Here is a 27,144-nt window from a genome sequence, read left to right on the forward strand (position 1 = left end):
ACATGCCGAGAGACCCGACCTTACCTTATAAGTCCAAGGGGACAATTTCTAAATCTTTCAGACATTTTTTAAGGAAAATCACACCAAGATAGCATAATTACATCAACAAGACAGAATGTGGTAGTGGTAAAGTAGCAGACTGCTATTCTGATCACTGCATGGAGCAAATCAAGCACAGAATAGCAATGGCAGTAACCTGGCTAACAAAAAGAGAGAAGAGACTATAGGAGGCCTTATTGGTGGAAACCAAAGAAGAACAAGGGGGGGTAGGGGAATAAAACATGGTGATATATCTAATGATGAGGATGGACATACAAAACAGCCAGGATAACAGAAGGATTTAAAAAAAGGAGAAGCAGGTAAACAAGTATGCAGAACAAAGAAATAAATGCATAATGGAGAAAGGCAGATAGATATAGAAAAGGCATGACAGGAAATATAGCCAGATACTGTAGTAAATGCTAACTTTTTATTTTGATTGGGAAGGAACAGGGAAAAGGTAGAGCCTTTGCAATTTGTGTCCCTAATAGGGTTCATTGCTCAGTTGGCTTGTGTTCATATGCACACATTAACGCAGTCTCAATGAAAGGGCACATACAAAACAATACTGCCCCTATACATCAGCACACATGGGTTTTATTATGCGGGCTGGTGAGAATGAGCCCCTGATTTTCTGTCTCTCCATGGGACACAGGCAAAAACAAAAGCATATGTTAAGTAGTGATGAGGGGTCCCACTGAAATCAATGAGAGTCAAATCTGTCAAATTAAAAATGTTGATTTTCTCAGCTAAAACCAGTGCCTTTAAATAACATATCTGGGGGTGGGGGTGGGGGGTGCCCCAGTCCTGCCTGTGAAGGGGCACATCTCTGTAATGTATAGAAAGTTTACAAAGGAAATTGTCAGGGTGCATTTTATGGTGAATGATTATATGGTCACGTCTACTTGACACATATGGAAGCATGGGATATTTTGAGCACAAATTAAAGCAAATTATATTATATGGTTTTGTATGGATATACTGCACTACCGAGTTTTTTTTTTTATTTTGGGGAAACACTGTTAAGAAGAGAATACAGAGATTATTTTGATGGAGGAAGATTTTGGATGAAGTTATATGAATTATAAAGTTTAATGTCCAGTAAGAATATAAGCAGAAGGGGTGAAGGAGTCACTGATGATATCACTGCATGTTGTACACAGATGTCAGCACAATATTGGAGATTTAATTAATTTATTGTAGATGGTATTACACAATGTACGTTTCCCTTTTTTGGGATACACATGAGGAAAAAAAGGAGTCGTTGGGAGTGATAAATGCTTTATTGGACCCAACTATTGATATATGGGTCAGTGAATGTGGTAAGAGTCTAGGAGAGTGAGTTTCTGGATACACTTACCTGATAGGATTTGGAGTGCTGGACGACTTGAAAACTAAAGCTGGCCATACTTTATGCAATTTTCCTATTCAGTTTCCTTTAGCTTTTCCTTGAAATATGTAGTACAAGGGCCTGCCTGATTGCATACAATTTGAGTGTTTAGGTTTGAACTCATATTATATGGTTTTGGTAAATCTAAAGGAAAATTGTACAAGAATATTGTGTAACGTATTGGCCAACCTAAAATCTGGTACACACTAGAGGCTGAACGAAAAAAAACAAAACTGAAGAGTTCAAGAGGAGCAGGTGTACTAACTATCCGATGTTAGTACAGTGATCTTCCCTACTGAGATATTGTGTTTTGACAGGGGGACAGCCAATGGCCGAGAGCGCTGTTCAGGTGCCGATCGGCAGACATTTTTCTGTCATGTCCCTTTGACAGAAACCAGCTGCAATACACACGGGCCGAATGTCGGGCCGGTTTCTATTGACCTGTTCGATGCCTCCCGATATTCAGCTCCTGTGTACGGCCCTCAAGAGACTGGAATTCACCAAGGGGCATAAGTGTATTGTCTGGCTGCCGGACTATCATTTTCTATCAGGGACATTTATGTGCTGGTGAACAATTTAGTTATCTAAAAGGGTTTTTTTTGCATTAGGGGATTTTAAAAAAACACGTCCGCTTCCCCCCTGTCCCTAAACACTTAGCTGGCTACTTTCACCGGTCCAGCACTGTTCGGGCTGTAGCACCATTCCTCTCACTTCCTACTTTCACAAGAGACCCTGAGGGCAGCGAGAGTGGGATTTAAAAAATTATATTTTTGTACCATTTTGTGACAGTTTTCCATTGATAACAAAAACAAATCAGGAGATTACCACTACCATTTACCATCAAATGAAAGCCCAATTTGTCCTGAAAAAAAAGATGGTATCCTGGATATGCTAAGTATTTGCAATAATATGTACAGTTTTACTAACAGATGTCAAAGATGAAAAACTGTGTTCAGGTGTTAAAATTAGTTTTGCCCTCTGTCATGAAGGGGTTAAAGGTTTAAAACATAAGGAAATAGGTATGTATTGCAGGGACGTGTTCAGTGTTTTTTTTATTAAATATTACTTTTTTGTCCTTTTTGTACAAGAAGGTAGAAAGTTTCCTCTGTCCAGTGAAGCAAGGAACATGATTTATGATGGACAAAGTTTCATGTTTTCTGCATTTTTTTATGAAGCTGATTAAATTAATTTAACCTTGGCAACTGAAAGGAACTTTTTGTCAATCTCCTCTACCACAGCCATTACTCACTGGGACTGCTCTCACATTAGAACTTTCATGGGGCTTACAAGGTAAAAGCCGTAACAGAGATCTGTGTGAGACATTTGGGTCCATTTACTAAAGGAACAGAACATGTTCACTTTGTAAAGAGAACGTTCAGTTTAATGGGTGTTCACTTCGATCACCCAATCATGTGTATGCAAAAGTCCTGTTTTTTTATTTGCCTTGCGTATGATTAGTTATTCATTCGTTCACATTATTTATTAAGAGAATTGAACATATACGTTGCAAGAAACTTTGTAAAGCGAATGATAGTGAATGAGGTAAAGCAATGTTAATTTTGAATACCCAATCATGTGTTCCTTTTTCCAAAGTATTCCTGTTTTTTTAATAGCCCTCACACATGATTGTGTATTCCAAGAGAACATATGTTTACCTTATTTACTAACATTCACTTTGCAAAGTGAATACGCATTTAGCTAGGTGAGCTGCCTATTTATTTAACTAATTTATGACAACAATAAGCATATATGTGGTGGCAGAGTGGGTGGGCCTTAACGCCCAGCCTCTGCAGATATGCGTCACTGTTCTAGGGCATGCTCCACTGGCACCTCCAGAACTATGATCAAGCTATCGCTGACAGCTCACAGTGACATACTGATGATCAGGAGCCGATGACATCAGCACTGTGAAACCAATCACAGTGCAGAAAGATTGGGAGCTCCTCCTACTGGCTTCGGGCTATAGAACCCATTTAACGTGCCAGTCGCTGACAGCTCATGGTGACATACTGATGATCAGGAGCTAGTGACATCAGCACTGTGAAACCAATCACAGTGCAGAAAGATTGGGAGCTCCTCCTACTGGTTTCGGGCTATAGAACCCATTTAAAGTGCCAGTTGCGGTTAGTGTAAAGCAGTTAATAAATCAATCTCAATATCTATACAAACAGCCGAAGGATATATTTGATTGTTTCATGAAGTTCAAACCAACATCATTCAAAAAGTACTGTTACTTACCTATGGGGAAAGAAACAGAAAACAAAAAACATTTTATATCGAATAGTGGGGCAGGGGTAGATCCTCCAACAGGTAATAATCACTGTCCCAATGACACCTGTTCCCAGAAAGGTCGCTTTCCCCCTCTTCTAACAGTACCCCATTGGTGCTGTCAGCTTCTCCTTCCTCCAGATGCATCCTGTAGCAAGACAAATGCTAGGGAGGTACCTGTGCTTGCACAGCGCTGGTAAGCCATGCCCCGGCTTCCTCCTTACAGGAGTTTGACTGACACCAGCAGGAGTTTATGGTTTCTCCTGTGAAAGCAGGAAGTGAAGGGAGCAGTGTTAGAGTCGGAGAGAGTGCTGGACTGGTGACATGGAGTGTGTTTAGGGAGGGAGGTGGGTGTGACAGATAGTGGGGCATTTTTTTTTTTTTTTATCTCAATGCAGAAAATGCATTAAGTTAAAAAACATTTCTGTTTTTTAACATCTAGTACCCGGCTTTTTAAAATCTATTAACCCCCCTGGCGGTATTCCCGAGTCTGGCTCGGGGGGGATTTTCAGTACCAAAAGCGGTAACCCCGAGCCAGACTCGGGATCACATCGCAGGATCCAGGAAGAGCTTACTTACCTACGTCCCCAGAATCCTGCGATGTCTCCCCGCAGTGTGAGCGAGCTGTCCTCCGCTCGATCTATCACAGTGCCCAGGCTCCGTTCCCTGCGAGCGTTGCGGCGCACGGGGACGGAGAACGGCGCCAAATTCAAAAAGTAAAACACACAATACATATACATTACACTGTAATCTAACAAATTACATTACTGTATCAAATTATCCCCTTCCCGCCGACCGAACGCACATATGCGTCCTCGGCTTTCCGGGGTTATACCGGGATGATGCCCGCAGCTGCAGGCATCATCCCGGTACCGTTGTTTTCAGCGGGCGATCGGCTACCCGAATATAACAACCGATGCGGCTAAAAGCCGCTCGGCTGTTATACCGGAGGAGCGGGAGGGGACATCCCCCCTCCCGCCGCCTCCCGCCGCTGTTACCGGGCCTCCCGTGCGATCGGGAGGCCCGGTGTCCATTCGGGAATCTCCGGCGGCTGGGGGCGGGCTGGAACGAAGCTGTGAGCGGCTTCGTTCCAGCCTTCTAATTGTAAACGCGGAAGCGACGTCATGACGTCACTTCCCGTTTACTCGGCTGCCAATGGCGCCGAATTTAAAAAAGTACACAGTATTCAGAATCGCCGTTTTCGGCGATCTGAATACTTTGAAGTGTAAAGGAGGGATGGGGGGTCTTTTAGACCCCCCATCCCTCCATAAAGAGTACCTGTCACCACATATTACTGTCACAAGGGATGTTTACATTGCTTGTGACAGCAATAAAAGTAAAAAAAAAAAAAAAATTTTTAAACACAATTTATAAAAGTACAAAAATAAATAAAATAAATAAATAAAAAAAAAAAAAAATTTTTAAAGCGCCCCCGTCCCCGCGAGCTCGCGCAGCGAAGAAAACGCATACGGAAGTCGCGCCCACATATGTAAACGGTGTTCAAACCACACATGTGAGGTATCGCCGCGATCGTCAGAGCGAGAGCAATAATTCTAGCCCTAGACCTCCTCTGTAGCTCAAACCTGGTAACCGTAAAAATTTTTTAAAGCGTCGCCTATGGAAATTCATAGGTACCGTAGTTCGTCGCCATTCCACGAGTGCGTGCAATTATAAAGGGTGACATGTTTGGTATCTATTTACTCGGCGTAACATCATCTTTCACATTATACAAAAAAATTGGGGTAACTTTACTGTTTGGATTTTTTAAAATTCATGAAAGTGTCACTTTTCCAAAAATTTGCGTTTAAAACACCGCTGCACAAATACCGTGTGATAAAAAATATTGCAACAATCGCCATTTTATTCTTTAGACTCTCTTCTAAAAAAATATATATAATGTTTGGGGGTTCTAAGTAATTTTCTAGCAAAAAATACGGATTTTAACTTGTAAACACCAAATTTCAAAAATAGGCTTAGTCATGAAAGGGTTATTTCAACTCCCTTTTGTCCCTAGTGGTTTCTGCAGTGCCCTGCATGCAGTTTTATATTATAAAAACTGTTCTTTTTGCCTGGAAACTGGAGATTGTCCATAGCAACCAAAACCGTCTCTTTACATCAAAAGCAGGTTTAGACCAGCTACAAAACAGCGATAATAAATTAGGATCACTTGCAGAATTGAGCGATAGTGATTTGTGGGGAAATCCGTCAAACACTGAAAGTAATGACAGTGACAATTCTGCAACTGAGCAAATTTCAGTGTTTTTGATTTGATTACATTATTGAATCATTTTTATTATTATTATTATTTATTATTATTATTATTATTTCTTATAATTATTTATAGTTATTTATTATATTATAATTTATGATTTAATGTTTCAAACTTTATCATACCCGGATATGTCTACTAGACTCTTGTTTGGACAGATTTAAGTCAGTTATTCCTAAGAATTACAGGCCTACAATATAAAACGCCAAATTTCCATGCAAAATAATGGTACAGTTTTTAGCACCAAAAATCTGAAATAATCATACCGCCAGGGAGGTTAACATCTACTACACAGAGGGGAATTAAAAAAACAGTGCTACATGTGGCTACTTCAGGCAAGGATTTGTACCACTTTTGGTAGAATTACCGACACCAAATTCAGGTAATTCTAAATACCACCACTTTAAGAACTTGTCGCTATGGTAACAACAGATTCTTAAAGAATTAATGCCAATTTGCAGATTAAGAAACTGATGGTAATTAGGACTAGCTCTAAGGCCGACTATACACAGTTCGAATCTCAGCCAGTTTAGCAGGAACCAACCGAGATTCATACCGTTAATGGGCAGACTGAATGTGTGATCGATCGACTAACTTGAGTACAACCAGCCTGCTGGATTCGCTTGTGATTATCACAAGCAGCTGCAATAGCTTCTCCCAGTGGGAATGGCTTCCCCCGCCCGCTCAAAAGTCGTCCAAATTTGGATCATCCGAATTTCGATCTGTGTTTAGCCCACTAAGTTCAACAGAAGTCAATCTAGACCAGCTTCTGCTGAACAGTCCTGCTGGAAAATTAGTATTTTGTTTCAAAAGTTTTTTTATTTGGTTTTAACAAGTAGTTAACATGTAAAAGTTCCACCCACACAGGGGCTAGCATTGGCAGTTGTAACAGAAGTTAGCCCACAAAGGAAGGCAAAAATAAAGCAGTAGAAATAAGAAAGAAAAACGAGAGCTAACACAACAGCAGTAAATAGGCTTGTTCATGAAGCCATAAGGACCAAGGGGTCCTGGAGAGGTTCCCCACAACAACGGGGCATCGCAAAGCAAGCATTTAATCAGCCGCTACAGCCTGCAATGCTGATCAGTGTATTCTGGAAGAGAAGGAGACCCCTGGAGATCCCTGCATCCACATTGCTTGTGTGGATGCAGGAATCTGTGATTTTGCTCACTGGTTTTACGAAAAAAAAAAGCTTACGGTGTTTACACAGCTTAACACTTATCAAACTAGGAAAAGGGGTTTCTTTTTGCTATGAGGTTTTTGTGTTGCATGAAAAATAAAATATATTTTCTTTTTTTAATCAAGTCCTTTTTATTATTTTATATGAAAATGACATTGACACAATACAGACAAAACCACAAAAATAGAAATCACATCACCCCCCCCCCCCCAGAAAAAAAAAATTTAAACCCCAAACCCCTTCCCTTCAACAAACCCTGCCAACCCACCCCACCCCCCCCCCCCTCACTCGGAGTATATATGACACACCAAAAAAAGGAATAACAATATCCAGAATTACAAAGTACACAGTACACATTGGTTGACATGATACCTAAGACATAGATTGAAGCCGGTTCAACCGGAATATTAATATCCAATACCCTATTCAAGATACCAATCACCTCCACCCAGTATCTTTGAAGTTTTGAACATCGCCACAAAAGATGTATTAATGTACCTGTTTTACCGCATCTAGCACAGGCTGGCTCAGATTTCAGTCCAATTGCACAGAGAAACTGCGGAGTGCTATAGACCCTATGTTGAATAAAAATCTGAGTCAGTCTGTGAGATGGAGAAAGAGATACCCTGCACGGGGACCGGAGGACATCGTCCCAAATCTCAGAGATGGGACCAATATCTTTCTCCCAGCCAACCCAAGAACGGATGGGAAAGTTCAATAGAAACCCATCTGACAGTACCCTTTAAGTAACCGAGGTAAGACCCTTTTTGACCCACCCGTACTATTTTATCTAAGACAGGGATAGAGGGGAAAAATATTTTAGCAGAAGAAAACTGGGCATGTAGAGCATGTCTTAATTGAAGGAATTGGTAAAACCAGTTGGATTCTACAGAGAACTCTCCCCTCAGATCTTCAAAGTATACCATTCTTATATAGCTGAGCTAAAGTAGTTATTCCTAGTTTTGCCCATCTCTGAAAGCCTCTAAGAGCTGAAATTTGAGAAAGTCTATCATTTTCCCATATGGGAGTGTATCTAGAGGGATATGAGACACCCAACATTTTAACTGTATCCCATACTTTACAGATTAACATACAAGTAGGAATATTAGCAAGCAAGACACCCCCTCTTGCACCATCGAGGACAAAGAGTGGAGACCGACCCTTAAATTCAAAAGAAAATAATCATCGAGCAGGAAAGGATATCTGTTCAGACTCCCATCCGGCAAAATGCTGTAATTGGGAGGCGAGAAAATATAGCCTTGGATTAGGAACTACCAGGCCACTGTCATTTGTGGGATGCTGTAAATTCTCCAATTTGATACGAGGGGTTTTGTTCCACCATATTAATCGTCTAAATATAGTGTTTATCTTAATAAAGATCCGGATAGGTATCCAAATCGGGGAATTATGTAAAAAAATAGAGAAGCTGAGGCATCCATATAATTTTTATTAAATTGATACGACCTATTAGCGATAAAGTGAGCTTAGTCCAGGTTTTACTCTGATTTTGAAATCTACAGTGGGGGCGGAAAGTATTCAGACCCCCTTAAATTTTTGCACTCTTTGTTACATTGCAGCCATTTGCTAAAATCATTTAAGTTCATGTTTTTTCCTCATTAATGCACACACAGCACCCCATATTGACAAATAAACACAGAATTGTTGACATTTTTGCAGATTTATTAAAAAAAGAAAAACTGAAATATCACATGGTCCTAAGTATTCAGACCCTTTGCTGTGACACTCATATATTTAACTCAGGTGCTATCCATTTCTTCTGATCATCCTTGAGATGGTTCTACACCTTCATTTGAGTTCAGCTGTGTTTGATTATACTGATTGGACTTAGGAAAGCCACACACCTGTCTATATAAGACCTTACAGCTCACAGTGCATGTCAGAGCAAATGAGAATCATGAGGTCAAAGTGTCACGGGCATGGCCAGAGCGGAGGCTGTTGGAGAGGACTGTGTGCAAGCCTGTTGCCCACCGATTATGGGCCCTAGCATTTAAGGTGAATGAGAAATCCAGTCTGAACTGTATTAATCGGACTCAGTCATGTATATATTGTATGGGGACTCCTTACTGTATATTTGTGTCCCTGAAGAGGGAGGGGGGATTCCTCCAGCAGCCCCCTGCTGATAAGACTGATTCATTCTGCTGGGACACATCCTGTGAGGAGATGCTGGTGTTATCAACATGTGTTTATGTTAATTGAGAGAGCTGATCACATTAGCCACCAGCCCTGGCTAATAGACGAATGGTCTAGGCTGAGGAGGGGGGAGATTGTTGTTTGTATTGTTAATTGTATTAATGTGTGAAGCTCGGTGCCCACAAGACTGTCATCTGGTCTGGGTACATTTTGTAGTAAATTAGGTCATGTTAATTAGGTTAGCTTTGAGTCATCCCTGCTGTATAAAGGTCTGTGAGATCTCAAAATAAAGTTAGTTCTGATGTACTCCAAGACTGGTGTTGTCTAGTTCTTGGGGTTCCTATAGCCAGATCCATTGGACTCGTGTTCCAGAACTTAGGAAGTGGTATATGACGGAAGCACTCAAGCGGAGAGTGGGGCGTTCCGTGACATTGGTGGCAAGCAGCGGGAAAGCTTCCTGAAGTCTGAAGTCTGGGACATCCAAACCTCCAACTGGATCCAAGATCAGCATAGCAGACTTCAGTCACCCCAGCGGAGATATGGACCTGGCATCAGAATTTCCGGGGCTGCTGCGGATCATCCTTTCAACGTACACCAGGACTGTGTCTGAGGATGAATACCTGGAGCTCAGGCAGCTGATTCGGGTGGAGCTCTGGATTGCAGCCCTCCGTCTCGCTGGTATAAAACAGGGCAAGTGCTTTCCAACCCAAGAGCAACGGGCCAGTGACCAACGGGCATTGCGGATGGCATTCCTGGGAGAGCAGCCCCAGGAGCAATGGGTGACTGAGTTGGACAGGTTGGTCCAGCAGGAGATAGAGCTGGACAATCGTTATCGGGCTCTGCAATGGCACGCAGAGGAGGGATATTTAGGGGAGACAACAGAATGCTCTCCGGAGGGATATGACTTTGGCGGCCCTGGATTGCTGTGGGAGAACCTTACAGATCTTTTTATGTTTGGCGATGAGGGGGAACCTGACCTTGAGGACATGAGGCACTATAGAGAGTCTATGCTCGGTCTTGCAGGGGTCTCAGAGCTCAAACCTGATCTGGACCATTTGCTAAGGAAGGAACAGCATCTGGAAAGGGCATACAGGAAACTGCTAGAACAAGTTCAGCAGCATGCCAGAGAATCGGCAGTGGAAAATCCGGAGATTGCCGTCCCCAAACCTGAAGTGCTGACAACAGGGCAGAGCTCTGCTAACCTCTGTCCAGAAATGATAACATCTTCTGGGTTCCATGGACAGGAGATGGTGAACCTCTATTCCCAGACATCAGTTGCAGAGACATGGGATTTGATAGACTTTTCTGCTGAGGAAGAACAACCTGATGAGCCTCCAGCAGAAGAGCTTCTATCAGGGCCAAAGTTCACTGTGTTCTGCCCAGCACCAACAGTGGCTTCGGCCTTCCTGAGAGAAGAGGTAGTCGGCCTTTCTCCCACAACACTGACAGGGACATGTGATTTTCTGCCAGCAGCATCTATGGAGTTAAAACAAACTTCTCCAGCTGAAGATCTGGTAACTGAACAGAGGGTCCAAGGCCTCTGTCCCACACTTTTACCACTTCCAGAGACTGGGGATTTAATAGACATTTCTGTAGAGGAGGAACCACCTAGCAAACCCCCAGCAGAAGTGCTGGCAACCGGACAGAGGGTCCAAGACCTCTGCCCCACACCTGCAGCAATTGTGGAGGCTCAGGGTGAGAAGATGGCAATCACTTCCCAGCAGCAGATACAGGGGGAGAAGGGAGAGGAGGTGTGTGTTGTCCCTCCCCAACAGTTGGCCAGGGTGGAGGAAGTGGGCTTTCCTCCCCAGCAAAGATCCGTGTACCTGGGAGACAGTACCATCGACATGTCGTCCCAGCAGCCAGATGAGGGAATGGAAAAGGAAGCAGCCAGCTCACCTCCCCAATGGCAGCTACACAGTTTGGGAGTGGAGGAAGCCAGCCTCCTGCCCCAACAGTTAGCCGGAGCAGAGGATGCGGAGTCCCCAGCAGAAGTGCTGGCAACAGGGCAGAGTGCTACCAACCTCTGCCCAGCACCGGCAACAACTACAGAGTTCCAGGGAGGCGGGGCAGTCGGCCTCCCTCTCCAACAGTTAGCCGGAACAGATGGTGTGGGGTTTCCAGCAGAAGGGCTGGCAACAGGGCCGAGGACTGCTGGACTCTGCCCTCAACTAACAGAGGATGGATTTCCTGTGAAGGTGGTTGGGACTTCAGTCTCCACCTGTATACTCCAGGGATGCTGGGCAGTGGGCCCAGATCCCCAACAGCATGATGGAGTGAGCCCAGTCCCCCTGTCTTCTCTCCAGTGGCAGAAAGGATTCCAGGGAGAAGGGCCAGTCCGGGCCTCTCCCCAGCGGCAGATATGTTCTCTGAGAGAGGCAGAGGATGGCTGGGTGAGTAATGCACTGTTTGGGATGATTTGTTTGGGGTACTGTGTGGGTACAGGCAGTAGAGGACTGGAGCTGTGGACTAACTTCGGAGTCAACCCGTCTGGGGTCTCCTCCTGTGTTAGTCTCCTGCCGAAAGGGGAGAAATGTCACGGGCATGGCCAGAGCGGAGGCTGTTGGAGAGGACTGTGTGCAAGCCTGTTGCCCACCGATTATGGGCCCTAGCATTTAAGGTGAATGAGAAATCCAGTCTGAACTGTATTAATCGGACTCAGTCATGTATATATTGTATGGGGACTCCTTACTGTATATTTGTGTCCCTGAAGAGGGAGGGGGGATTCCTCCAGCAGCCCCCTGCTGATAAGACTGATTCATTCTGCTGGGACACATCCTGTGAGGAGATGCTGGTGTTATCAACATGTGTTTATGTTAATTGAGAGAGCTGATCACATTAGCCACCAGCCCTGGCTAATAGACGAATGGTCTAGGCTGAGGAGGGGGGAGATTGTTGTTTGTATTGTTAATTGTATTAATGTGTGAAGCTCGGTGCCCACAAGACTGTCATCTGGTCTGGGTACATTTTGTAGTAAATTAGGTCATGTTAATTAGGTTAGCTTTGAGTCATCCCTGCTGTATAAAGGTCTGTGAGATCTCAAAATAAAGTTAGTTCTGATGTACTCCAAGACTGGTGTTGTCTAGTTCTTGGGGTTCCTATAGCCAGATCCATTGGACTCGTGTTCCAGAACTTAGGAAGTGGTATATGACGGAAGCACTCAAGCGGAGAGTGGGGCGTTCCGTGACAAAAGGAACTGCCCTAAGAGCTCAGAGACAGAATTGTGCCAAGGCACAGATCTGGCCAAGGTTACAAAAAAATGTCTGCTGCACTTAAGGTTCCTAAGAGCACAGTGGCCTCCATAATCCTTAAATGGAAGACGTTTGGGAGGACTAGAATCCTTCCTAGAGCTGGCCGTCCGGCCAAAATGAGCTATCGGGGGAGAAGAGCCTTGGTGAGAGAGGTAAAAAAGATCCCAAAGATCACTGTGGCTAAGCTCCAGAGATGCAGTCGGGAGAAAGTTGAAGAAAGCCAACCATCAATGCAGCCCTCCACCAGTCAGGGCATTATAGCAGAGTGGCCCAACGGAAGCCTCTCCTCAGTGCAAGACATATGAAAGCCTGCATGGAGTTTGCTAAAAAACACCTGAAGGACTCCAAGATGGTGAGAAATAAGATTCTCTGATCTGATGAAACCAAGATAGAACTTTTTGGCCTTAATTCTAAGCGGTATGTGTGGAGAAAACCAGGCACTGCTCATCACCTGTCCAATACAGTCCCAACAGTGAAGCATGGTGGTGGCAGCATCATGCTGTGGGGGTGTTTTTCAGCTACAGGGACAGAACGACTGGTTGCAATCGAGGGAAAGATGAATGCGGCCAAGTACGGGGATATCCTGGATGAAAACCTTCTCCAGAGTACTCAGGACCTCAGACTGGGCCGAAGGTTTACCTTCCAACAAGACAATGACCCTAAGCACACAGCTAAAATAACGAAGGAGTGGCTTCACAACAACTCTGTGACTGTTCTTGAATGGCCCAGCCAGAGCCCTGACTTAAACCCAATTGAGCATCTCTGGAGAGACCTAAAAATGGCTGTCCACCAACGTTTACCATCCAACCTGACAGAACTGGAGAGGATCTGCAAGGAGGAATGGCAGAGGATCCCCAAATCCAGGTGTGAAAAACTTGTTGCATCTTTCCAAAAAATACTCATGACTGTATTAGATCAAAAGGGTGCTTCTACTAAATACTGAGCAAAGAGTCTAAATACTTAGGACCATGTGATATTTCAGTTTTTCTTTTTTAATAAATCAGCAAAAATGTCAACAATTCTGTGTTTTTCTGTCAATATGGGATGCTGTGTGTACATTAATGAGGAAAAAAAAAAATAACTTAAATGATTTTTGCAAATGGCTGCAATATAACAAGGAGTGAAAAATTTAAGGGGTTCTGAATGCTTTCCGTCCCCACTGTAATAAGTAATAGTAATTTACCCTAATCAGACCAGTAACATCAGGAGAGGCCCGTATAAGACATGCCAAAGGCTCTATGGCCAGGGCAAAAAGCAGGGGAGACAGCGGACACCCCTGCCTAGTGCCCCGGAAAAGTCTGAAACTAGGAGATTGAAAGCCATTCTTCCCAACCAATGCCCCCGGAGCAGTGTATAACAACCGGACCCACTTACAAAAACCAGAGCCAAGCCCGAAGTTATCAAGAATGGCCCACAAATACGGCCATTGACACAATCAAAGGGCATGATTGCGTCTAGTGCTAAGAAAGCACAGTTTGAATGGCCGTGGCCGGAACCTGCATATTTAAATATGCATGTCTGATATTAAATGCAGTTGATTTGTTGGACATAAATCCTACCTGATCTGGATGAATAATACTGTTAATAACCTTATTTAGTCTAGTTGCAAGTATCTTCGCAAGAATTTTAACGTCTGTAGATAATAGAGAAATTGGTCTATAAGATTCAGGGTGTAGCACATTTTTATCCTTTTTGGGTATGACTACTATTACGGATTGTCCCGTAGAGTCTGGGAGCTGGCCCATATGAAAAGCCTCATTTAGTGTGCTAAGAAGAGCGGGAAGCAATTCTTTATTATATTTTTTATAGGTCTCTATAGGGAGGCCATCCGTCCCTGGGGCCTTGGCATTGGGAAAACTAGCCACTGCATTTTCTACTTCCATTAAAGTGAGTGGGGCATTCTCTCTCTTCTATTGAAATAGCCGGGAGATCAATACTGGCCATGTAACTAGATAGCTCTGCAAGGCTAAAATCTGCCCTGGAAGTTTATAAATCTTGATAAAAGGACTTAAAGATAGATATAATTGAACTAGTTTGGTTACAAACCTCCCCCTCTACATTCATTAAAGTTGAAACATGTGTAGGGTTAGATTGACCTCACTATCTGAGCCAATAATCTACCGTTCGCTTCTCCCTCAGCCCAGCTAAGTCTCTTCTGAAAAAAGAGTATATTCCTGGTCCTAGATTCCAATAGTTCGTTCAGCCTTTTTTGAGATTAAAGCCATTCCTGTTGGATATCCGTAGAAGGATTTTGAATATATATGGCTTCTGCCACGGAGGTGTCAGCCTTCGCCAGCTTGAGCTCTCTACGGGAAGCACTTTTGATAATGCTTATATTCTGGATTAACAAACCCCGAAGATAGGTCTTTAGCACATCCCATACAACTTGAATGGAAGTGGAGCCTAAGTTGAGGGACCAAAAATCCAGGATACGGTTAGGAATGACGTCCTCCTTAGGAAATAATTCCAACCAAAAGGGATTCAGCCGCCAAGACATATTAGACGCCTGATAGTTAAAGTAACTATCAGAGGAGAATGGTCTGAGATACCTCGAGGTTCGATACTCACATCCATCACATATGGTATAAAATCAGCCTAGCACAGAGCGAAATCTATTCTTGATAGTTTGTTATGTGTTTTAGAAGGGTGTAGCTTCCTCCACATATTATACAGTCCTACCTCCCGACATAGTCGTCCAAAGGGAAAGAAGCGCCCATTGGTCATTGACCTTGGAACTGGGCATCTGTCCCACTTCATATAGACAACAATAATGAAATCCTCAAGTACCAATAATGATATCTGAGGAGAGACCCCTGCAAAGAAAATAAGCTGACAAATTATTTCTGAATTATATGGGGGAGGTATATATATAGCAGCAAAAATCAACTCAAGATCATCCAGCTTGCATTGTAAAAAAATATATTTGCCATCATCATCTACCATAGTCCTACTGCAGGAGAATACCATACCTGCATAGACCAGGATTGTAACCCCCCTTGAGTGAGAGGTATATAACGAGTGATAAGCCTCTCTAACCGATCGGCGCTTCAGAAACCTGGTCGCGTTGGAAATAGCATCTGTCTCCTGCAGAAAGACGAGGGCAGGACGAAAAGAAGCAATATAGTCAAATATAGATTGTCTTTTTAAAGCATTGTTCATACCCCTAACATTCCAAGAAAGTATTCTAACTGATCGATTTACCATAGGTACAATGGCGTAAGAACATCACTAGTCAACCAACCTGTACTGTACACAAAAATATGATATATATATAAATGTACAACATGAAAATACTCCAAGATGAACCCCCCCCCCCCAAAAAAAAAAAAAAAAACGTTCCCCACGGGAAAAAAAAGTCACTGATGTAGAAAAAAAAAACAAACATTCAGTGGCTATTGCTGATTAGGCCTCCGACAGCCTGGCTTCAATGAAAAAAAAAACCAAGGGGAATATATATATATATATATATATATATACATATATATATACATATATATATATATATATATATTAATGCTCCGTCATTTCTTACTGTATACATATATAAAATTACTAATTACTAGAGGAGTGAACCTATCACCCCAAAGTCTAAGTTTTAACCTGACCATCAAGCCAGTCCTGTGCATTCTGTGGTGTTTGGAATATTTGTACATTGCCTTCATAGTTCATTCGCAGACGGGCAGGGTATAGCATTGAGTATTTAAGCCCTTGGAGTAACAAACATTTCTTCACCTCTTGAAAATTTGCCCTCCGTTTCTGAACCCCTGGTGAAAAGTCAGGAAAAAACATAATTTTGGCTCCATTATATTTAATATCATTTAGGACCCGTGCCTGCCGCAGAATATTTTCTTTGTCTCTATAATTCAGAAGACGTATTAAAAAAGGTCAAGGTGTTTTTCCCATTTTCTGAAAATGGGTAGGGACCCGGTGGGCACGTTCTATTATGAGTAATGGAGAGAAATGTTCCTTGCCGAAGATATCAATAAGCCATCGTTCAGCAAAGCTAACTGGGTCATTACACTCTGCATTCTCTGGTATGCCCAACACAACATTATTAGAGCTTAAACGATTCTCAATGTCTTCAATTTTAGAGATAGTAGTATTTAACTTGCGGGTAGCTGCCTTCATCTCTGTTACCATGGGAGGAAAAGTATCCTCTATGCCACTCACCCTGTTTTCTAAGATCTTAGTGTGTTCTTGTACTTTTTGGAGGTCCCTACGTATAAGAACAACTTCTTCCTGTATGGCCTGAACCTGGCCTGTGAGCACAGAGAGGGAGGAAGAGCAATGTTGTATCAAAAAATAAACATCCCTTAATGTGGGTTCAAAAGCCTTTCCGACTGTACTCTCCCCTTCAGTTGATTTCTGACTAGGATCTGTTTGGGCGGTTTGAACAGTTAAAGAGTTTATGTTCATACTCACATTGCGCATAGAAGAGGATGAACTCATGGGGTGGCTTTTATTATCGCCACAGGGATACGGCAAAGGCTGGGGATCCATCTAGGTGGTTTGTGAGGAGGGCGCTTCTATACGAGAGACCACCCTGCAGTCCTCCAGTTGTCCATGGTGGTCTGGCATTAAGTTAGTGTCATCCTGGCGAGCGGCAATTCCTTTTGCAGTTTCTGCTCTTGTAGTCGCTCTATAAAGAGAAGCAGAGGTAGACACCACTCCAGCACTCACTGGTCCTCTAGAATTTGACATAGCTTTAATAGAATAGTAATAGTTGTACCTTTACCCTCCTTCATTTTCAACATAATAAATAAAAAAAAATAAAATAATATATTTTCAAATAGAAAGCCTTGTCTGTTTAACAAAAAAAGGGAATACAGGAAGACCAGCAGAAGTGGTTAAAGCTTAACTCCAGCCAAACATCCTTTTTTTCACAGGAGGGAATGGTTAAAATCTTTGTTTCCTATTGGGCAAATTCCCCAGTGGATATTACAAGGATAAGAAGTGATGGACTATCTCTCTAAAAAAGACAGAAAAAAACAACAAAGGCACCTTCGATTGGAAGAGTAAGTGGAGCTAGACCATCTGTAAGGTGCTTGTTCTCTATGTTTTCCAGTCCAGAATAAAGGACAAATCCCCCCCAACGAGGAAACAACAATAACAACATGAGCAAGACTTTTATCCACTCTATTGAATCTTTAAAAAAAGGCTTTGACTGGAGTTGGACATCGAATTGTAGATGTTCTGCAAGCTATTTTAACTGTACATATACAATTGACCTTTTTATAATTGAATGCTGTTTTGCAAGCGAAAGCTGCAGGGATTCTCTAGAGACTGAACATTGACTTCCCATAAAGACACTATTTATATTATCAATGCATGCTGGACAGCAGCCACCAGATTTTGTATCACTTGGGTAAACATGATGTGAAGTATACATAACCTTTACTCTTAATTCTCAATTGATTGCAAGAGATTAGCTATTCGCTACAGACTAGGGATGAGTTCATCCACAGAGTTTAATTTTGCCAAGGGTTCAGTGAATCCATGAAAAATTTGAGAATCGCTAATACCATTGTGAACCCCACCCACGTCAATGGGAGGTGAATTTTATCTAGCACTTCTGGCCTCTTGTGGGCTGCTGGGCAAGTTTTTGTTTTTCTTCCTCAAAAAAGTAACATAGATAGTTGAGAACTACTGTGGGTGACCTGTGCCAATGCAAAAAAAATAAAGAAATTGTAAAAAAATAAATATACAGCGGTGGAGGGCCTTTTTATGTGGCTGCAAGGGCAACATGAAAAATGCACAAAACCTTTTAATTACAGGTTTAGGTGACACCTAAAGCAGCTCATGGTGTTATGGAACAACACACCTTTCATTGATGCCCTCAGCTACAGTGTATTTTATTAGCATATTTTTTGTTATGGAATACTTTTTCATCAGCCCTTCTGTAATAGATTTAGCTAAACTGGCTGGCCACTTTCTGTGCAGCCTTACCACCGCTTTGTCCTGCTTGCCCCATACTACCTCCATGCACAGCACTTCTCCCTCTCATTTTAGACTTATGTGTTTTTTGGGTGATTGACTAGCTTTTATTTAAACTGCGGTGATAGGGGGTGAATGTGTGGTGATTTTGGTACAATGTACCGCACAGCAATGCAGAGACACTGCTTACAAACTGCAGTACCAACAAGCAGCATCTGCACGTGCCTTATAAATATATACAATATCTCACAATTTTGTAAATATTTTATTCTATCTTTTCATGTGACAACACTGAAGAAATTACACTTTGCTACAATGTAAAGTAGTGAGTGTACAGCTTGTATAACAGTGTAAATTTGCTGTCCCCTCAAAATAACTCAACACACAGCCATTAATGTCTAAACCGCTGGCAACAAAAGTGAGTACACCCCTAAGTAAAAATGTCCAAATTGGGCCCAAAGTGTCAATATTTTGTGTGGCCACCATTATTTTCCAGCACTGCCTTAAACCTATTGGGCATGGCGTTCACCAGAGCTTCACAGGATGCCACTGGAGTTCTCTTCCACTCCTCCATGACAACATCACGGAGCTGGTGGATGTTAGAGACCTTGCCCTCCTGCACATTCCGTTTGAGGATGCCCCACATATGCTCAATAGGGTTTAGGTCTGGAGACATGCTTGGCTAGTCCATCACCTTTACCTTCAGCTTCTTTAGCAAGGCAGTGGTCATCTTGGAGGTGTATTTGGGGTCGTTATCATGTTGGAATACTGCCCTGTGGCCCAGTCTCCAAAGGGAGAGGATCATGCTCGGCTTCAGTATGTCACATTACATGTTGGCATTCATGATTCCCTCAATGAACTGTCACTCCCCAGTGCCAGCAGCACTCATGCAGCCCCAGGCCATGACACTCCCACCACCATGCTTGACTGTAGGCAAGACACACTTGTCTTTGTACTCCTCACCTGGTTGCCAACACACGCTTGACACAATCTGAACCAAAAAAGCTTATCTTGGTCTCATCAGACCACAGGACATGGTTCCAGTAATCCATGTCCTTAGTCGGCTTGTCTTCGGCAAACTGTTTGCAGGCTTTCTTGTGCATCATCTTCAGAAGAGGCTTCCTTCTGGGATGACAGCCATGCAGACCAATTTGATGTAGTGTGCAGAGTATGGTCTAAGCACTGACAGGATAACACCCCACCCCTTCAACCTCTGTACCAATGCTTGCAGCACTCATACGTCTATTTCCCAAAGACAACCTCTGGATATGATGCTGAGCATGTGCACTCAGCTTCTTTGGTCAACCATGGCAAGGCTTGTTTTGAGTGGAACCTGTCCTGTTAAACCACTGTATGGTCTTGGCCACTGTGCTGCAGCTCAGTTTCAGGGTCTTGGCAATCTTCTTATAATCTAGGCCATCTTTATGTAGAGCAACAATTCTTTTTTTTGGATCCTCAGAGAGTTCTTTGCCATGAAGTGCCATGTTGAACTTCCAGTGACCAGTATGAAAGAGTGAGAGCGATAACACCAAATTTAACACACCTGCTCCCAATTCACACCTGAGACCTTTTAACACTAACGAGTCACATGACACCGGGGAGGAAAAATGGCTAATTGGGCCCAATTTGGACATTTTCACTTAGGGGTGTACTCACTTTTGTTGCCAGTGGTTTAGACATTAATGGCTGTGTGTTGAGTTATTTTGAGGGGACAGCAAATTTACACTGTTATACAAGCTGTACACTCAATACTTTACATTGTAGCAAAGGGTAATTTCTTCAGTGTTGTCACATGAAAAGATTGAATCAAATATTTACAAAAATGTGAGGGGTGTACTCACTTTTGTGAGATACTGTATATTATATCGCTCAAGGGTAGAGCTTTCAAGGGCTCAGTCTGGTGGTTAACTGGTAAACTTTGTTTGAGGGCTTTCCATTATTCAAAATAACAAGTTTCTTATTATCAGATTTATCTCAAAAGGTTTTCAACATCACACAGAAAAAGCAAAACAAAAACTGCCCCCTTCACCTGATTCAGCACAGACGCCAACTCTCTCAAAGAAGTTGACCTGGTCCTCATGTGCCTGTACACACCTCTGCTAATCTCTTGCAGTGCTATGGTCTCCTTAAGTGCAGGGAGTAGCAGTGAACCTCAATTTCCTCACACACAAAAAGACTTATGCACAGCTGCACAATTAGTGGAAGCTGGTTGCCACATTTTAGGATTGGAGGCTTCAACCCCCTCCCAAAACTGTACAAAGCCTCCAGGCTCCAAGACCCCACAGGAACCTAATAAGCACTGATAAAACCAAAAAACTTGTTTTCTCCAAAAGAGACACACTTCCTGGAGCTCCTCACCCTGTGTGGGTGAGAAACTTAAGTGACACAGCTACCGTCTACAACCATGCTACCTGGTTCAGGATTCCTCACATGCCAAACTATATTCAAATCTTCAAAGAGTGCACTCCTGTCACTATATAAATATATTATATACAGGCACTTGTAAAAAATGCTCTGAAGTAAGGATGCTTTCAAAATTTATGAAATTAATAGTTTTTATTTATCAACTAACAACTTACAAAATGTATAAACAGAAGAAGCAATTGAGTACTGTCCATAATACTTTTTTATTTGCACTAACATACAATTTTTCAGGACAAGCTTTTGGGGGTTTGTCCCCTTTATCAAGGTCCTAGCAGTACTGATTCATCACAAAAGTTTTAGAAAAATGTTAAAAAAAGACAATCTCTGAGAGAAAGGAAAGGGGGTTGTAAAACTGTTGGATAATGATTAAAAAAACCTATATCTAAATTTAGGCCATTAGCTTTTGTGTCAAATAGAACTATCATTCTTAGGGAGGCCATACATGGTTCAAATTTCTTTCCTGCAACCACGGGTTGTAGGAAAAAATTTAGCATGATTCCCCTAGCAACACAGACAGTGCTGACAGGGGGATCCCTCCTGCCAAGCAATTGTCTGATCTCTGTGGAGGAGCAGGGTTGGAGGGGGATTATTCAAACACACATGTCAACTTCCTAGACAACACAGTATACATCAGAGATGACAAGCTTCACACTTCGATATACAGGAAACCAGGCCTGGACTGGGAGAAAAAATAGGCCCGGGCAATTTACACTGAGCAGCCCATGGCATATTTACTGGCCCCTTCCCCAATCTCCATCCTAATGGAGGCGAGGGGGACCGGTAAAGAGCACAGGGAGGGGGTTTAGAGCATGGGGGGGCGGAGAGCACGAGGGGATGGAAGAGAGCATAGGGGGGGTCTGGAGAACGTGGGGGAGTGAAGGGCACTCTGGGGGGGCTTGTGAGCACGGGGGGGCTGGAGAGCACGGGGCAGAGAGCATGGGGGGCTGTAGAGCACTAGGGGGGCTGTAGAGCACTAGGGGGGCTGTAGAGCACTGGGGGGGGCACTTGGGTGGGAGCATGGGGGTGGAGAGCACTGGGGGGAGTCTGAGAGCACAGGACTAGGGGGCTGAAGAGCATGGGGGAGAGCTGAGAGCACCGGGGGCTGGAGAGTACAGGGAGGTGGGGAGCCTGAGTGCACAGGGGGGCTGGAGAGCACTGGGGGAAGTCAGAGAGCACTGGGGGGGTGGAGAGCACATGGGTGAGGGAGCTGAGAGCACAGGGGGGCCTAAGAGCTTGACAGGGGCTGGAGAACAAAGGGGGAGAGCAGTGGGGGGGAAGTCAGAGAGCACTGGGCGGGTGGAGAGCACATGGGGGGAGCTGAGAGCATGGGGGGAGCTGAGAGCACTGGGGGGAGCTGAGAGCACTGAGGGGAGCCTGAGAGCATGGGGAGGAGCTGAGAGCACAGGGGGAGAAGTCTGAGAACACACTGTGCGGGGACTGAGAACACTAGGGAGGAGCTGAGAGCACTGGGGGCTGGAAAGCACAGGGGAGGTGAAGAGCACTGGGGGGGGGGCACTGGGGGGAAGTCAGAGCACTGGAGGTTGGAGAGCACATGGGGGGGACCTGAGAGCCCAGGGGGTCAGAGAGCACTGGGTAGTTGGAGAGCACATGGGGGTACCTGAGAGCCCAGGGGGGGTCAGAGAGCACTGGGGGGTTGGAGAGCCCAGGAGGGGCAGCAGAAAGTAGCTGGATGGGAGGATATAGAAGAATGAATCTCTCCATCTTCCTCCTGCAGCCTCTGAATGCATGCGGGAGAGAGAGGAGGAGAAGCGAGCTTTAAGAGGCTGCAGGAGTAGAATAGAGAGATTGATTCTTCTATGCAGCTGCCCCACCACTCTTCCTATCCAGGCGCACATTCTGGTCCGGTGTCTCCTCCAGATCCCCTCCTGCATCATGGTGACATCTCACCTGACCTGTAGTTTCTGCCCCCACCCCGGCCTGACGGCGGAACAGAACTGGCCGGCTGGCCGCGGAGAGGCCAGGTGAGCGGCACGGGCTCAAGGAGCAGCCCAGCTGCTTTGGCCATACCAGAACATGAGGCCCGGTGGCCCTGGTCCACTGGGCAGGTCCGGGTCTGCAGGAAACCTACTGGCAGATGCAACTATCTCCACAGTTTCAGTTTTCACCCCCAACACACCAAACGGCTATCATACACAGCCAGGCATTCAGATACCACTGAATAAGTTCAGACTCAGAAGACAGAGATAAACATCTCAGAACACTAGTAGACTCCTTCCATAAGAAAGGTTACAAAGAGAAAACCATTAACACCAGCATAAGCACGGCCTTGAAAACCCGAAGAGAAAATCTACTTCAATACAAAGAGAATACAAAGAGAAAAAAACAAATAACGTGTACCTCTAGTAACCACATACAATCCAGCACTAGAAGGTAAGAGAAATACAATCAAAGATTGAAACTCTGAAAGAAATTTTCCAACAACCCCCAATACTAACATTAAGACAACCACCCGACCTCAGGCATAAACAAATAAGTAGGAAACTTCATTCTGATTATGAAGTCACAAATAATGGAAGAAAACCCTGCAAAAAATGATGCAAACTGTGCTACCAAATCAATCCATCTAAAAGTGTCAAACACACAAAAGGGACCTTTAGTATCCCAGGATCATACAACTGTACCTCCAGTAATGTTGTGTACCTCATCCAATGCAAAAGATATAGCGAAGGATCTTAAAACAGGACAGAAGTTGCGAACAAGGATGAATTTGCACAGACACACCATCAAGGAACATAAAGAAGATGAGTTCTGCACACCTGTGGTACATCACTTCTCACAACCAGACCACACTATGGAAGACCTCAGTGTCTTAGTTCTTAAATGGAATTTCAAAACAATTCAGGAAAGAAAAACCTCTGAACTAAGAATGTAGTCAATTTAGATAAGGGTTTTCTTACGCCAGGTACACACTATTCGTTTTTTTCTGTTCAACCCGGCGGGTTGAACAAAAAGATCTGTCAGTTCCGGTCGGCGCTGCTATACTAACTATGCTAAGTTAGTATAGCGATCTCCCCCGCTGAGCTATTGTGTTCTGACAGGGGGATGCTCCCCCGCCAGAAAACTCAGATCAGTGCTCTCTGCCTTTGGCTGAGGGGGGTGATTGGGAATCGGTCAGCTGTTGGTTTTCCAGCGTGCACATCCGACAGAGGTTGTTCTGTCTGTCAGACAGAACGACATACACACGGGCAGAATGTCGGCCGTTTCTTTTTTGAACTGGCAAATGTGTGTACCCAGCTTTACTCTTTATCCAACAGTTTTTCGACCCCCTCTATGACCGTCAAACCCCCCCGTCTATAGTTCTCCCCCTGTCTTGTCTCACTAACTATGCAAGTTTTATTACAATTGCCATTTACAGTTGTTAGTGTGTGTTTGTTTTTCTTTTTTTTTATCCCTCAGAGATTGTCTTTTTTTAACATTCTGCTAAAACTTTGTGAATCAGTACTGCTTGGACCTTGAAGAAGGGGGCATACCCCAAAAGCTTGTCCTGAAAAATTGTATGTTCTTGCAAATAAAAAATGTATCATGGACAGTACTCAATTGTTTATGTCGCAAGTGCACTAATATAGCTACCATCACCTCAAGCAAGATCGGTGGCGGTGAGTGCATTAAAGGCGCACGGGGGCCGCCCCTTCTCTCCAGCCACCCCCCTATATGAATAATGAATAGATTCATGCTTTGCATGAATCTATCCATGGCCACCGCCGCCACCTCCTATTTAGGCGTCCAGCCCCTTTTTGGATGCCAGGCGCCTGAATTCCAATGGTGGGGATGTATTTTTGAAGCTCCTGATTAGAGCCATAGGCTTTAATAGGCTTCAAAAAAGGGGAACTCGGAGTGCAAAGTATTGCAGTTCACCCAGGTGTGTCAGAAAAGCGAACGAATATTCGCTTTTCTAACACTGAACCGCCTCTCTGCCCATCAGGAAGCGCGGGGGTGTTACCCATCGCCTGATTGGCTGAAATGACAGGCACTGTGATTGGATGCCTATCAGAAAGAGAGGAGGAGACGCATGGAGGACACAGCTCGCCGCCGTCACTCGCTGCCCCACCGAGATAGGGTAAGTGCTGGGCAGACAACGAGCGGGCGGGAGGGGTCACAGTGGCAACTTTTGATGGGCACAGTGACGGCATTTAATAGGCACGTGGCAGTACTTGATGGGCACAGTGGTGGTATTTGATGGGCACAGTGGTGTCATTTGATGGGCACAGTGGCAACATTTGATGGACACAATGGCAGCATTTGATGGCACAGTGGCTGCAATTGATGGGCACAGTGGCTGCGATTGATGGGCACAGTGGCTGCATTTGATGGCACAGTGGCTGCGATTGATAGGCACAGTGGCTGCGTTTGATGGACATAGTGGTTACAATTGATGGGCACAGTGGCTGATTTGATGGCACAGTGGCTGTGAATGATGGACACAGTGGCTGCAATTGATGGGCACAGTGGCTGCATTTGATGGATACAGTGGCTACAATTTATTTGCACAGTGATTGCGTTTGATAGCACGATGGCTGCGTTTAATGGGCACAGTGGCTGCGTTTGATGGGCACAGTGGCTGCAATAGATGGGCACAGTGTGACTGAAATTGATGCACGTAGCCATTAAATATTAATGAAAATACAAAATCCCTGCTACAAATGATACCATTAGCTTTCGCTGGTCTGTTTATTATTTAACTATGATGAAAATATAATTGGTTTGTCTCCCTTTATTGTTATCTTGCTTGATATCTTCATATGAAGAAAAGGTATCATACTTTTTAATTAACAGGACAGTTTTTTGCATGAACATTATTAAGAGACAGCTGATCATGATCTCCTAAAGGACCATGAGTCTAAGCATACCCATCCCTCCTCTGTAACTGACTGCATGGTTCCACCCATTAGAATAATGAATAAACCCTTTATATTGTAATTTGTGATGGAAGTTAGACATGCAGAGGTTCAGTTACTAAAACAGGAGATTGCAAAATCTGGTGCAGCTGTGCATGGTAGCCAATCAGGTTGTAACTTCAGCTTGTTCAATTAAGCCCTGAGGATAGGGTTGATGACCACTGCCGTAGATTGCTTCTGATTTAAAGTATATTTAACCTCTTGCTGCCCACGTAACGCATATGTACAGCGCCAAAGAGGGTGGGCTTTAACATCCACACGTCGCACATATGCATCCACGGACTATTGTACAGAGCAGGTAAGTATAACATGTTTGTTATTTTATTTTTAAAAAATGAGCTTTAAAATCACTTGAACCAGTTCCCGCCTGGCCTACAGCAAAATGACGGCTGGCAGGATGTTCGCTGATCCGGGTGGACATAATATGATGTCCTCCCGAATCTCACCACAGCAGATTACTGATCAGTGTACCGGCTCACTGCCGGTACCATATGACCACTGTGACCAATCACAGCAGATCACATGACAGTTGTAAACAATGAATGGCTTCCTTTCATGCCATCCATTATGTACCATTGTTGCTAGTTTTGATTGGTCACAGTGATCACATGGTACAGACAAGGCCAATCACAGCCCATCTGCACCATATGCTTAGATGTGACCATACACAGCTAATCACAAAAAAACACACTGAATTAATTGGTTTCATTCAGTAAAAATGGTTGCTTATACCAGTGAAATTCACTGGTATAAACAATCATAATATATAAGAAAAAAAAATCCTGATCACTTCCCCAGAGTAGTACAGTGGTACTATGGTACCACTGTACTGCTCTGGTCACAGTGTGTAAAAAAAAATTGTGAAAGAAAAATAAAATAATTTAAAAAAAAAAAAAAAAAAATTTTTTTTACATACTGTCACCAGTCAGTGTTCCTGATCACAATCACACCCGGTATATGGTAATGCTGTACATTTCTTCATTTTCCAAAAAATTGTGACACAAAATTACTTCAAAAAACTTGCCATGCCTCTTACTTAATACCTTGGACTGTCTACTATCCAAAAAGGAATCATTTGGGGGATATTTGTACTGTTCTGGTGTTTTCAGACCTCAAGAAATTAGATAGTCCTCAGTACATCGGGATTGATCGATTTTCAGATATATACCATAGTTTGTGGACTCTATGACTTTACTACAGACTAAATAATCTACACTGATTTGGGTTATTTTCAAGCAAAACATTTATGAAGAAAGATTATTAATTTGCAAAATGTTATAATAGAAACAAAGAAAAAGATGTTTTTTTTCCCAAAATTTTCTGT

The sequence above is a fragment of the Aquarana catesbeiana genome, linkage group LG02 (assembly GCF_042186555.1).
Source record: "Aquarana catesbeiana isolate 2022-GZ linkage group LG02, ASM4218655v1, whole genome shotgun sequence".
NCBI lineage: Eukaryota > Metazoa > Chordata > Amphibia > Anura > Ranidae > Aquarana > Aquarana catesbeiana.